Consider the following 8,462-nt stretch of genomic DNA (forward strand, 5'->3'; position numbering starts at 1 on the left):
AGCTAACGACTGGCTGAAGCTCCATTTCAAGGGATCCAAAGCCTTCTCTTGGCTTCTGTGAGCACCAGACATGCACATGGCACACAGACATACAGACAGGAAAAACACCCATACATATACAAAAAAATTGTTTTTTTAATTAAAAAATATGTAAGCCCAGGCCTTTAATTTTAGAACTCAGGAAGCAGAGGGCTGATCACTGGGTTCGAGGCCAGTCTGGTCTACAAAGCAAGTTCCAGGACAGCCTGGGCTACACAGAGAAACTCTGTCTTGAAAAAAAAAATGAAAAAATTTAAATTTAAAAAGTAACCTAGGGGGCTCACGATGGGCAGCAGGATGGCTCCCGCCAGCAGGGTCATGCAGGTAGTGAAGCCACATGCTCTGCTCCCTGACAGAAGAGGCAATCCTAAACTCAGTGCCTCAGAAGCTTTGAGATCTGCTGGGCTACCCTCTCACTAATCTGTAATTTCACAGCATTCTAAGGGAAACATATCCCCAGATTTGCTGATGCATCAAGGGGCCACCAGACACTGCAGGAATAATAAAAACATTACCTCAGAAATACAGAAGGAAACCTATGTCTCAAGAAGAAATGGAATTTATCCAGCGTGGGGGTCCAGAATGCTCATTATGGCTGCTGTTTGTCATCAGACAAGAGGATTATCTTTATAATAAAGGACTTCCAAAACGTCAAATGAAAAACTGTATATTAAACAACCTTAATAAATATTCTGCAAAAAGAATGAAGTATAGAAACTCTAGGTGGCCACTTGTCTCTTTTCCTAGCGTATGTATCTTAGCCAGCTTCTCCACAAGCTGACCTGCATACTTATTAAAGTCTACATTTTTAAATGTTAAAAAAAAGTAACCTAGTAAGAATTTTAAAATAGTTAAGAAAGTAATTTTTTAAAAAAGAACCCTCGGCTGGGTGTGGTGGTGCACACCTTTGATCCCAGCACTTGGGAGGCAGAGGCAGGCAGATCGCTGTGAGTTCGAGGCCAGCCTGATCTACAAGGAGAGTCCAGGACAGCCAAGGCTAATACAGAGAAACTCTGTCTCGAAAACAACAACAACAACAACAACAAAAAACCAACCAAACAAACAAAAAAACCCCTTACTGAGGATGGTGGCACACACCTTTAATCCCAGCACTCAGGAGGCAAAGGCAGGTGTGTATTTCATACCGTATCCTACAATAAGGGTAAGTAGTTACTATATTGCTTCTTTGAGACACCAGTTTTTTTCTATGGTTGGCCTTGAACTCCCACCAGTCTTTTCCCTTCTGCCTCCTAGATGCTCAGTACTTCTTTCTTTTAAAAAATGCTATTGAGGGCCGGTCATGGTGGCACACACCCAGCACTCAGGGAGGCAGAGGCAGGTTGAATGCTGAACTCACTATGAAGCAAGTCCAGGACAGCCAAGACTACACACACACACACAAAAAACAACCCTGTCTTGAAAAACCAAAAAATTAAAAATAAATAAATACGTTATTGAGGGGGCTGGGGAGATGGCTCAGTGGTTAGGAGCACTTGGTACTCTTCCAGACAGTGTTCAATTCTCAACACCCACACAGGAGTAATAGCCGCTCTAGTTCCAAGGACTGTGACACCCTCCTACAGGCACAGGGTGGATAAGGTGGACAGGCATACATACAGGCAAAACACCAACACACAGTAAATCAAAATAAATCCTTATGCCCAGGACAGCCAAGGCTACACAGAGAAACCCTGTCTTGAAAAACCAAAAAAAAAAAAAAAATAATAATTCACAGTGTTGTCCAACTATGGCTTTACTCCTTTAAAAGGTTTGTTTTGCTGGGCGTGGTGGCGCACGCCTTTAATCCTAGCACTCAGGAGGCAGAGGCAGGCTGATCTTCAAAGCGAGTCCAGGATGGCCAAGGCTAACACAGAGAGGCCCTGTCTCGAAAAACAAAACAAAACCAAAACCCCAAAATAAAAGGTTTGTTTTTTATTGTTTGTGATTATGTGTATGGAGGTATATGTGCATGTCTGAATGCAGTGCTTGTGGAAACCAGAAGAGGGTATCAGACCCCCTGGAGCTAGGGTCACAGCTGACGGTGAGTCAGCTGACATGGGTTCTGGAAAGTGAACTCAAGTCTCTGCAGCCCCACAGTCCTTTCCTTCTGAACCATTCCCTCATTCTGAAGTATAAACTCTGAAGTGTACAGTATAAATGAGCGCGTGAGTTTCTCCTCAGCCATTCCTCTCTCCAGCCTCTGGCAGTCACCGATATGCGTACAGTTTTGTGAGTTTTTTCCTGTTCTTGATGTTTCATATAAATATAATCATACAATATGTGATCTTTTACGTCTGGCTCATTTTACTTAGCATAATGTTTTGGAAGCTCATCCATGTTGCAGCGTAAGTCTGCATCTCATTCCTTTTATGTATGGAAACATGACATTTCATTTATCTCTGCTTCTTTTGATGAACATGGGGGCCATTTTCACTTTGTGTCTATGGGCAATCTCAATACATATTGTTCTTAGTTCATGTAAGGTATAGAAAACATCTACTAATTTACTAATTTTTCTTTTGCATATATATATATATATATATATATTTGGTTTTTCGAGACAGGGTTTCTCTGTGTAGCCTTGACTATCCTGGACTCACTTTGTAGACCAGGCTGGCCTCGAACTCACAGCAATCCACCTGCCTCTGCTTCCCTAGTGCTGGGATCAAAGGCGTGCTTATCATCTACTATTTTAATTTATTCACTTTATAACACCATTGTAGTCTCCTCCCTCATCTCCTCCCTATCCCTTCCTCCCTCCCTCCTTCCCCCAACCCCCATTCTTCTAGTCCTCAGAAAGGGGGAGCCCTCCTCCCCTACCACCTGACCCCAGCCTATCAAGTCTCATCAGGACTGCCTTTGTGCTCTTCCTCTGGGGCCTGGCAAAGCTGCCCCACCAGGGGGAAGTGATCAACGAGCAAGCAACAGAGTCCATGGCAGAGGTAGCCCCTTCTCCCCATATTAGGGAAGCCACCTGGAGACTGTGCTGCCTGTCGACTACATCTGAGCATGGGTCTAGGGCCTCTCTCTGCATGGTCCTGGGTTGGTGCATCAGTCTCTGCAGGTGCCCCTGGGCCCAGATTCATTGGCTCTGTTGGTCTCCTTGTGGAGCTCCTGTCCCTTCCAGGTCCTTCTCTGCCCAAAATTTGGCTGTGAGTCTCAGCATCTGCTTCGATCCACTCTGGGTAGAGTCTTTCAGAGGACATCTATGGTAGACTCTTGTTCTCTTCTCTCTCTTCAACACCTTCCAATGACTATTCTGTTTGTCCTTCTGAATGAGAATTAAGCATCCTCCCTAGGGTCCCCCTTGTTACTTAGCTTCTTTAGGTCTCTGGATTGTAGTATGGTTATCCTGTATTATATGGCTAATATCCACTTATAACTGAGTATATACCATGCGTGTCTTTCTGGGTCTGGGTTACCTCACTCAGGATGATCATTTCTAGTTCTATCCATTTGCCTGAATTTTTCAAGATTTCCTTTTTTTAATTTTTGTTTGTTTGTTATTGTTGTTGTTTTTCTAGACACAGTTTCTCCATGTTAGCCTTGGCAGTCCTGGACTTTGTAGACCAGGCTGGCCTTGAAGTCACAGTGATCCACCTGCCTCTGCCTCCCTAGTCCTGGGATCAAAGGCATATGCCACTAAGCCTGGATTTCCTTTTTTTTTAACAGCTGAGTAGTATTCCATTGTGTAAATGTACCACAATTTCTTTACCCATTCTTTGGTTGAGGGACATCTAGGTTGTTTCCAGATTCTGGCTATTACGAATAACGCTGCTATGAACATACTTGAGCAAATGTCTTTGTTGTGTGGTGGAGCATCCTTTGGGTATATGCCCAGGGGTGGAATAGCTGGGTCTTGAGGTAGAGGTGTTCCCAGTTTTCTGAGAAAGCGCCAGATTGATTTCCAAAGTTTGAAACATTTTCTTTTCCTTTCTTTTTTTTTTTTTTTTTTTTGAGACAGGGTTTCTCTGTCTAGCGTTAGGTGACCTGGACTCACTTTGTAGATCATGCTGGCCTTAAATTCATAGAGATCAGCCAGCCTTGCCTCCCCGAGTGCTGGGATAACAGGCCTGCGCCACCACACCTGGCATCATTTACTAATTTTTCCTATGTGGTTCGCTTTATTAAGCAGATACTCTTCTCTCATGTAATAATTTGGTCAGATTTTACCTTATAGATTTTGTTTGTGATTTTTCTTTAAGTGTTTACTCTAGATAAACAAGATTTTATTCTTCATTTTATATTTAAATTTTTAAAATATATTTTGGATTTTTTTTTTTGAGACAGGATCATGTAGCCCCAGCTGTCCTGGAACTCACTATGTAGGCCAGGAAATAAGTTTTTAGCTGGGTGTGGTGGCACACGCCTTTAATCCCAGCACTGCTGAGCCATCTCTCCAGCTCAGCAAGAATTTTTTTTTTGTTTTTTGTTTTTTGTTTTTCAAGACAGGGTATCTCTGTGTAGCCTTGGCTGTCCTGGACTCACTTTATAGACCAGGCTGGCCTCGAACTCACAGCGATCCACCTGCCTCTGCCTCCCAAGTGCTGGGATTAAAGGCGTGCGCCACCATGCCCAGCTCAGCAAGAATTTTTTAAAACTTATTTATTTATTGTATTTTTTTTTGAGACAGGATTTCTCTATGTAGCTTTGGCTGTCTTGGACTCACTTTGTAGACCAGGCTGGCCTCAAACTCACAGCGATCTGCCTGCCTCTGCCTCCTGAGTGCTGGGATTAAAGGTGTGCGCCACCACCCCCAGCTGTATTCTTGGTCCTAAAGTACACATTTCCCATTCATTCTGGATGAGACTCTGATGAACAGTGTGGGTGAAGGAAGAGAGAAATCCTTCTGGATACTAGGGCAATGAGGTTGAGTGTCAGGGTGGCCTAGGACATATAGCAAAAGTCACAGATAGTTTCAGGAAGTAGTGGGAAAATGACAAATGTCATTTCTTGGTATCCTTGATGCCCTCCTCCTTAGACATGTGTAGTGGTAGAAGACATAAGTCTTACTTGTGCCCTGTTGCTTGGCACAAGAACAGGAAGTAGTGTAGACGGGTCCACCCCCTCCCTTCCACGCCTGAGTCACTTCCAGATCCTGACTCATCCCTCCATTGAGTCAAGTCATAGTGACAAGTTGTGGGGTGCAGAGAACAAAAGAGGCCAGCATTTGCCTGAGCAGACAAAGAGGGCCAGGAATGAATGCGGGTGGCCTCACTTCTCATCTCTACTTCTCCAGCATCTTGCTGCCACATCCCCTCTGACCCCAGGCCAAGTAGGCAGGTAGGGGGTGGGGAGAAGGACAAATTCATCTGGCAGCTTCCACAGCCTTAGGCCTCAGCCCAGCTGTAACCAGAGCTGTGCATCAAGAGTGAGAGCGAGAGAGGGAGAGAGAGAGAGGGAGAGAGGGAGAGAGAGAGAGAGAAGAGAGAAGAGAGAAGAGAGAGATTTTGGTTTTTTGAGATGGGGTTTCTCTGTGTAGCCTTGGCTGTCCTGGACTCACTTTGTAGACCAGGCTGACCTTGAACTCGTAGCAATCTGTCTGCCTCTGCCTCCTGAGTGCTGGGATTAAAGGCTTGTGCCACCACACCTGGCCTGAGACCACTCTTTCTATAACCCACTTAGTCACAAGGACCAAGATGGAATGCTCCTCTGCTTTTGGATGGAAGATGCCAAGGTTTCCTCCACATAGTGCTGTCTGCTGTAGTTTTCCTTTTGCAGCTTTGCGGAGAGTGCCTGAAAGCAGCTTCTTGCTCTGGTCCAGTCCCCTCACCCATATAGAATCAACTGAAAATGCATCTTTAGGGACTAGTTTGGGAGCTGCCTAACAGTTACTGGTTGGGGAAGGGGCATTACATGTGTGTGATATGTTCTCTCAGTGTAGCCCAGATTGGCCTTGTGAACTCATCCTCCCAAATAGCTGGGATTACAGGTAGTGCCACCATTCTTGCCTCAGTGCCATTTTAATGCCTACTGTTCCCCACAATATTGAACACCAAGTTGTGCCAGGCACACATCAACTGGGTCTCCTTAAGTAAATTCCATTTATCACACCCAAAGCCTCACTTCACAGGTGCTCTGAAACTCCCTAGTAGGAAACACGGATTCCTCTGCGCACCATCATGCTGGGTGGAGGGGGGATACTGGGGAGTAGAAAGTTGCCTCATTAGTCTGATGTGTATGTGTGTGTGTGTATGAAAAAATTGTAGTAAGTAGGAAGCTATAAATTGGAGCCTAAACATCCGCCGAGCTTCTAGTGCCAGGTATGAGTAGACTGGGTCAATTTATTAAATGAATGGAGAAATTCGTAGCTATTTTCAGCATAGAAATGTTAATAGGAGATCGAGAGACTTTCAGATTTACTGTAAGGGCTGAGAAGTGGACGTTGTTGGGCAAAGGAAGGAATGCCTGGATAAGACCAGAAAGGAAAGAGCTGTGTTTCCCTGACAGCTGAGGTTTAAATGAGGAACCCTAATGGCTTCCTCAAGTCCAGCCTCTATCACAGCCCAAGATGCAGCTTGTTATCTCTTTATTTGTAAACAAAGGGAGGGTCCTCTCTCATTTGAGTATGCATTTATCCACACTCTGCCAATTTCAAACATATGGAAAAGTACTTCCACATCTACAAAACAAAGAATTCTTGTTGTAGTTTGAAGTTTTTATTGTCTTCCCTTTTATTATTGTTTGATTTTTTGAGATGGGATCTTCGTAGCCCAGGTCAACCTAGAACTCACTACATAGCCCAGGCTGACCAGGAATTTGTGATCTTCCTGCTCCAGTCTCCACAGACACTATGTCCTTCTTGTCATCACTTTTCTGTATATAGATGACATCTTTTACATGGAAATATATGTATTTATTTTATTTTTATTATTTATTTATTTTTAAAGATTTGTTTATTATGTATACAGTGCACCTCAGATCACATTATAGATGGTTGTGAGCCACCATGTGGTTGCTGGGAATTGAACTCAGGACCACTGGAAGAGCAGTCAGTGCTCTTAACCTCTGAGCCAGCCAGCCCTCTAGCCCCATGTGTATTTATTTTTATTTTTCATTTTTTGGATTTTCAAGACAGGGTTTCTCTGTGTAGCCCTGGCTCTTCTGGAACTTACTTTGCAGATCAGGTTGGCCTTGGACTCAAGAGATCCGCTTACCTCTGTCTCTGGAGTGTTGGGATTAAAGACATGTGCCATCACTGCTTGATTGTTTTCCTGCAATTTCCCTTTTAATGTTATTTTAAATTAATCTTTCTGTGTTGCTACAAAGTATCAGTAATATTTTTAATGGTTTCACAACATTTTAGAAAGACAACTTATGGGTTAGCTTATTCTCTTAGTCCAAATTTTTGCACACAATATTTGAATTCAAATGTTTCCTCTTTTACAAATAATACTGGTATCGTTAAACACATGCCTTTCGTTTATCCATCATCAATTAATATTTATCAGCTACCTAATATTTGTCCAGAGGAGATGAGGATGAAAAAGAAGATGGAGAAGATGCTGAGAGGTGGGAAATGGAACAGACAAAACAGTCCACGTTGCAAATGCAGATCCTGGTTGTGGCGCTTAGGCAGGCAGATCTGCCGCCGCCACTGCAGCAGCTTGAGCTAGGGAGGAAACCCCTCCCAGGGACTGCGGACAGCCAGGCGACGCCCTTGCTGCCGCAGTTTGGCCTTGGCCTCAGACGGTCTCTGGCGCCCCCTGCAGTTCACGACACAACCCTCGGTTCCCGGTCTCCTCTATTCACCCCTTCCTCCATTTTGGAGAAGTGTCTTCTGGCCTTTCCCTCCTCTGCCTCTTCGAGCCCTCCCGCGTGTTAATTTCAGAGTCTTCTCCCTCCCTCGGACACTCTTGCGGAGCTAGCTGGTGTCGCTGGGCCTCGAGGGAATTGGCCGACCGAGAGAAGCCCAGATGACTGGCCAGCAGGGTCCAGGATCCAGGTTCCTCTTGGTACTGTTATTGTGGGAGTTAAGCCTAACCCTGTTGTCCAGAAACCTCCGGACTGAAACCTCAGGAATGAAGTTGCTCTTTCTGCTTTGTGGTTCGAAAAGGAGGTGCCGAAAACAACAGAGCGTTTTGTGGGTTTGGTGATTGTGGCACTGCAGGGTCGTGGGCTTGCATTCCCCTATCTGCAGGCAGAGGAATTGGGACATGAGGGAGGTACTGAACTCGCAGGTTTCTGGGGGGGGCAGAGACTTACCACTCCTTGGTTCAGGTCTCCATAAATTCCTAAATGGTATCTCAAGATGGTAAGACACGAGACAGCAGAGGGCATTGTTGTTGCTAGGAAGCGGCCTCCTCCCTGAGTCCCAGTTAATACCCCCTCCCTATTCATCCATTTTTGCATCCCCTTTTCCGTTTTCTCAAATCCAGCCCCGTCTTGTCCCAGGGTCTACTCTGCACACACACGCATGCGCA

The 8,462-nt window shown here is 44.8% G+C and overlaps 1 pseudogene across 1 annotated transcript; it reads left to right on the forward strand.

Moving 5' to 3' along the window:
* Positions 1–324: 324 nt before the first annotated feature.
* On the forward strand, positions 325–864 carry LOC311601458 (alpha-ketoglutarate dehydrogenase component 4-like; annotated as a pseudogene). The gene has a single exon. The product of its transcript is annotated as an alpha-ketoglutarate dehydrogenase component 4-like (transcript).
* The last annotated feature ends 7,598 nt before the right edge of the window (positions 865–8,462 follow it).

The sequence above is a fragment of the Acomys minous genome, assembly GCF_964271855.1.
Source record: "Acomys minous genome assembly, chromosome: 7".
Taxonomy (NCBI): Eukaryota; Metazoa; Chordata; class Mammalia; order Rodentia; family Muridae; genus Acomys; species Acomys minous.